The sequence below is a fragment of the Neomonachus schauinslandi genome, chromosome 9 (genome assembly GCF_002201575.2).
Source record: "Neomonachus schauinslandi chromosome 9, ASM220157v2, whole genome shotgun sequence".
In the NCBI taxonomy this organism is placed as follows: Eukaryota; Metazoa; Chordata; class Mammalia; order Carnivora; family Phocidae; genus Neomonachus; species Neomonachus schauinslandi.
This window is the reverse complement of record NC_058411.1, coordinates 40,793,141-40,799,190: the sequence shown is the minus strand read 5'-3', so window position 1 is coordinate 40,799,190 and position 6,050 is coordinate 40,793,141. Positions and strand designations below refer to the sequence as shown.

Below are 6,050 nucleotides of genomic sequence, written 5' to 3'. Positions count from 1 at the left end.
ATTTATTGACTGTCTGCTGTGTGTTAAATGCTACAACAGTGAGACATGGACCTTTACCCTTAGGAGGTTTTCAGATTAACAGAAGTGGCGGGTACACAACTGATGATACAGACAGAATGTGGTAGCAGCCTTAAGGATATCAATTGCTTGTTATTGATGTAGTTAACTTTTTTTTTCATGTAAATAATATTTGGGTTTTTTTTTTTTTAATTCAATAAGCCAACATATAGTACATCATCAGTTTCAGATGTAGAGTTCAATAATTCATGAGTTGTATATAACACCCAGTACTGATCACATCACGTGCCCTCCTTAATGCCCATCACCCGGTTACCCCATCCCTCAACCCATCTGATGTAGTTAATTCTGAGCAGGGAGTTGAAGAAAGCTATATACTTTTACCCTTGTTCCTGAAGGATGAGTAGAATTTTAAGAATTGGAGTTATTCCAGTCTATATGAACTGAATTCTCTATACAAAATCTTAAAACATTTGGCATTGGGATGAAGCATTGCTAATTATAATTTAGGATTGGGTCATGAAGAACTTGAAAACTATATTAAAAGCAGTGACTAAAACTATGAAAGATCACTTTTGCCATCCAATTTCCTAATATATTCATTCTGAAAAGTGAGGTTCTTTTATCCTTTGGACCTGCCACTCTTCTATAGCACCCTTCCCCCAAAGTAGTCATTTTTCCCATAAGCACATATCTATAACTGATGCACTTACAATTTTCACCTTGTAATTGTTTCTATACAGGTTTTATCTTTTCTGGAATGTAAGCTCCATAAGAACAAAGCCCCTTTATTTCTTAACTTTGAAAGCTCTCAGTGGGATTGCCCGGAGTAGGTGTACCATTAGTTATCAATAGTATGGATTCACTAGTAACATCATTTTTTGTAGTAAATGTGATTTTTAAAATTCTGTTGAATTATTTATGAGGTTTTTCATCACTGAATAGTATGAAAAAGATCTCTGACTAAAATAGAGACTTATAGGTAGGTAGCTATAAAGTGACAGACACCTATTGGGTAGGGTTAAGGAATCGAGCCCTCTGTTAGGGGTTGAATTGCGTGCTGCAGAAAGATACGTTGAAGTCCTAACCTCCAGTACCTGTGAATATGGCCTTATTTGGAAGTAGAGTCTTTGCAGATATAATCAAATTAACATGAGGTCATTATGCTGGACCCTAACCCAATATGACCGGTATCCTTATAACGTGAGGGGAATGCCATGTGAGACAGGTACATAGGGAGAAAACAGGTAATAACCAAGGCAGAAATGGGAGTTCGGCAGCTGCAAGCCCAGGAACACCAAGGATTGCTGGTGACACCAGAAACAAGCATAAAATGTTCAAGAGAGCCTGTGAGAGCATGACTCAGTGTACACCTCGATTTCAAGCTTCTAGCCTCCAGAACTGTGCGTGAGGCAATAAATTTCCATTGTTTTAAGCCACCCAGTTTGTGGTACTTTGTTAGAGCAGCCCAGGGGAACTAATACACCCTACTTAATTCACCAGTTCAGCATGTATTTATTGAACATCTGCCAGATACTAATTTAGGTGCTTGCGATACATTAATGAGCCAAGACAAAAATCTTCCATTCTAAGGGGTGGAGGAAGTGAAGAAACAGAGTAACAGTGACTTAGAAAATAACTTACGGGAAAAACAGTGTAGGGTAAAGTAGATGGTGGGGTAGTTGCTGATTAAAACAGTGGTTAGGGTTGGGCTCATTTATGACTTGAACAAAGAGAAGTTAGGCAAGTGTGATGTAAATACATATTTGGTCTCTGTCTCTGGTTCCTGACACAGAGCTCCCTAAAATCTTTGTAATTTCCTGTGTGATGGGGGTGTTAGGAGCATCTTATACAGAAATCCTAACTCCCTTGGAATTTCTTGGGTAATAAGAGTGTCTTTTTTTCTAATGAGACAATTCTTGATGGGTTCCTGGATCACTTCAGGATGAGGGGCTGTTCACCAGAAAGACCCAAGCCACAGAAGCTTAGAACTTTTGCACGTGTGTACACACCCTGTCTTCTAGGGAGAGGAGAGGGATGGGAAATTGAGTTAATAATCATGCCTACCTGTTGAAGCCTCCATTAAAAATCCCTAACCTGCGGGGTTCAGAGAGCTCCCAGGATGGTGAACACATCCCAGGCACTGGGAGGAGGATGTGCCAGAAGACAGCTTGGAAGCCTTGCCTTATGCACCTCTTCCATACCGGGGTTCTGAGTTGTATCCATAATAAACCCGGAATAAGTAAACTTTTTCTGAGTTTTGTGAGCCATTCTAGGAAATTATCAACCTGGAGGAGAGGATTATGGGAATCCCTGATTTATAGCCAATTGGTCAGAAGTGCAGGAGGCCTGGGATTGCATTGCAGACTCACAGAAAATCCACTTGAGACAAATTGGTCACTGTCCAACTGGAAACAGCAAACATCCTCTTGCTAAATGAGTGACTTTACCAATCTCAGCTTTATCCCTCCTTTAGTCTACTCTTCCTATTAGTAAGTTTTATGGAGATGGTAGAATTGCCCTTGCTTTTGAGAACACCCAAACCAGAAGGGGCCCTCACTTGTTAGGGGTCCCCACCCCCGCAAAATTACCCAAGGAAAGCCCAGATCCTATAATAGGTTCTTTGTAACACCCTCATAACAGACACCCCACATCCCTCTATGCGATGTATAATAAACCAAATTGGTTCAACTACAGGTGTGGTTTTTGGTCTTTTTTGAAGGGGCTGGGAGACGAATGGTGAGCTTAGAAGACTGCAGAGAAATCGAATGGTAACCGCCTGCGGGAAAATTAGGTCAAAGTTTTTGTTCTGTTTTAAGATAAATAACAGCATGTTTGTTTGTTGAAGGAAGGGAGAGGAAAAAATGGTCGTTTGGTAGGAGGAAAGCCGCTGGATAACCGGCGGAGGTATAGACACTGGTGCTTTAGGTGCGGTTGGCTTGGGCTGGGAGCCTGGATCGTGCCCCTCCTGGCGGGGTCAGTGAGCTCCTGGGACGGGCCTTCGGGCGGCGTGCTTTCTCTTGCTGATCACTTCAAACTTCTCAGAGAGCGGGGAAGAAGGCGGAAGTCCTGCCTCCCCAAAATACCTAATTGCCTCTCCGAATTTTCACATCTCCGCTCTCTTGTGCCTCTGTGTCAAAGAGCTTCACCCTTAACAGAATACTAACCTCCCGATTTCCACCCAGTTGGATGGATGGATCCCAAGTACGGTCCCAGGAACAATGGAAGAAAACTGGATGTATGCACGGTCTGTGTAGGGCCGACCACGGAAAGAAGCGTTTCTCACGGTGTTCTTTCTTTATTCCTCCAGGGGGTATTCCTCGCCCGCCTCCCGCCCCTTTCCTCAGGACACGCCCTATATTGAGAGGAAGAAAACGTAAAATAGACGTGAAAGGAAGAGAGCTTTTACACAGGATCTCTTAGTTCTTGGAAAGCTGCCCAGATTGGCGCTCTCATTTTGTTCTGACAAAAGGAAAAATCGCCCTCTACCAACAACTATGCAAGTCTGCATAGTAACACAGAAAACCAGTCTCGACTTTAAACCTTTCAGTGTCCTCTGTGCCTTAACGTGGTGGTTGGGGGAGGCATCGCGGAAGAGAAACGTTTACTTTCAAGTGCGCAAGCGTGAGACCTGTTTTGTTTGCAAAATGAAGTCTTTTTTTCCATAGATTTGGTTAATGTTGAAAGTATTTGTATTAATTTGGTTTAAGGAACTCTCCTTAGTTATAATACTTTGGAGAAACCCTAAAATGTTTAGGTGAAAATAGGAAGTATATCCCAAAACACTCGCCCAACGTGGGGCTCGAACCCACGACCCTGGGATTAAGAGTCCCATGCTCTACCGACTGAGCTAGCCGGGCGCTTGGAAAGCGGCGGCGTTTTTCTCTCTCTTGATGAGTATTCAACTACATTTGCTTTTTTTCCTCCACCATTATTTTTATTCATAAAAGAATTTTGTAACATATAATAGATAAGCACTTCCGAATTATTTTTAAGAATCTTTTAAAACATTTCTTTAATTGTTCTTAGATTTAATATTTAAAAAAATTTTTTTAGATTTAATAATTTTTATGGCATGTGTATCCCAAGATCACTTAAAACTTATGCAAGTCTATATTATTACAGAGTGAATGAATCTTTTTTCTTGTGTTTTAAAATATTTACTGCCAAATGTGTTATATTCTTTGCAGAAACACTTATTAAGGCTAGCGACTTTCTACCAAAAGGCAAATTGGATTCCTACAATTTGGGGGGCAACATTAGAAAACAAAGTCCAACCTCTGTGATGTTAGTTTCACTGAAGAACAGTAGCGCTTAGCTATTTTTCCTTTAATAAGATCTAGCCAAGGAGAGTTAAATTGAGGAAGCGGATTCTGGTTCAATTAAAATAAGATCTCTTTCCAGTAACTGCCTGACAATGGAGACAGGACTCTCAGAGGTTGTTAGTACCACCCACTTCAAATGACAGAAGCGGGGATGAAAGGATTATAGAATCACTGAATCCTATGGTAAAGAATATTAATTCTAAGAGGAAAAGAGAAGAACTGATTTTGATCAAATTTTGACAAGCTGAGACAATGGAATAATCTCCTATGGAAATATACATATTCTGAGATACTAGTCTCAAATCTGCAAATCTGATATTCATATTCTGAGATACTAGTCTCAAATCTCAAACTCTGCAAATCTCTTTGTTGGGGGCAATCTAAAGCCTAATTGTATATAACAAAGAATAACAAGAATACTTGAAGTTCAGTATTTAGAAATTAAACACATTGATCATCACATTTTCTAAGCTACTTAATTGAAAAAAATATTAAGGTATGGCATAAAATAATATTATACATTTAAATTACTTAAGGTATGCCTAGGATTTAAGTAGAATATTTAAAAATTCAAGATTTATAAAGTATTAAAATACAATTATTCATTAACAGTTTTTTTCTTGCAATTGCAAACTCTGGTTTATTTTTATAAGTTGGCAGAATGTACCTGGGATATTAATTTATATTTTCAACACATTTATTAAGTACTTACCATATACAAAGCACTGCGGTATGTATTCTGATAGATAGAAATATAAAACAGATTCTGAAAACCTTAAAAAGCTTACCATCCTATAAGAAAGATACGTGCAAATTACATACCAATTGTATATGCACTACTTCCAAAAGTAATTTGGAGTAACTTAATTAAAACAAACAAATCCATACCCATACCTTTTAAGTTTCCCAGTGAATCAGGCAAATCAAGAACCTGAGACCACAATTCAATGCATTCTTCCAAGATACAAGATACATCAAGAGTCCACCTCCCAAATAGGCAATTCATCTGATAAGTTCAGAAAGAGCTCCAAATTCTTTTTTTTTTTTTAAAGATTTTATTTATTTATTTGAAAGAGAGAGAGAGTGAGTGAGAGCACATGAGCAGGGGGAGGGGGAGAAGTAAATTCCTCTGCTGAGGAGGGAGCCCGACGTCCTGGGGCTCCATCCCAGGACCCTGGGATCATGACCTGAGCCAAAGCCATGGGCTTAACTGACTAAGCCACTCAGGCGCTGCAGAGCTCCAGATTCTTAATTAATGAATATATAGTAGTCACTGGGCACTCAAATCACATTTATCATACGCAAATAGTGAAGTTAGTTAAAAGTTTAACTGAACCCCTAACCAAGTCTGGAGTATTTATTTTACCTTCAAGCTTTCTTCAGCACTTTATTGGCCTACGCTGGTCAAAATACTCTCGTTAAAACTCCTCATGAAAAAATTGCAACTAGAATATTTCAATGAGGGTTAGGTAAATTCAATGGCTTGCCTTCCAAATAAATTCAAATCTTTTATCCATTTGTTCAAGTATAAAAACTAACCATTCATTATAATGCTTCATTAGCGGGAGAAGCAACTGAAATTCCTCACTCTCCCTTTTCTTCTACATCCAATATTTCAGCAAGCCCTACATATCTAAAATCCATCTGCACATTTCCACTTCCACCGCCACTGTCTAGTCCAAATCATTCTTGTTACTTCTTGCCCAC

General features: G+C 39.3%; 1 non-coding gene across 1 annotated transcript; it reads right to left on the bottom strand.

Moving 5' to 3' along the window:
- Positions 1-3,805: 3,805 nt before the first annotated feature.
- Positions 3,806-3,878, bottom strand: TRNAK-CUU. The gene has a single exon. It is a non-coding gene; the product is annotated as a tRNA-Lys (tRNA).
- Between the last annotated feature and the right edge of the window lie 2,172 nt (positions 3,879-6,050).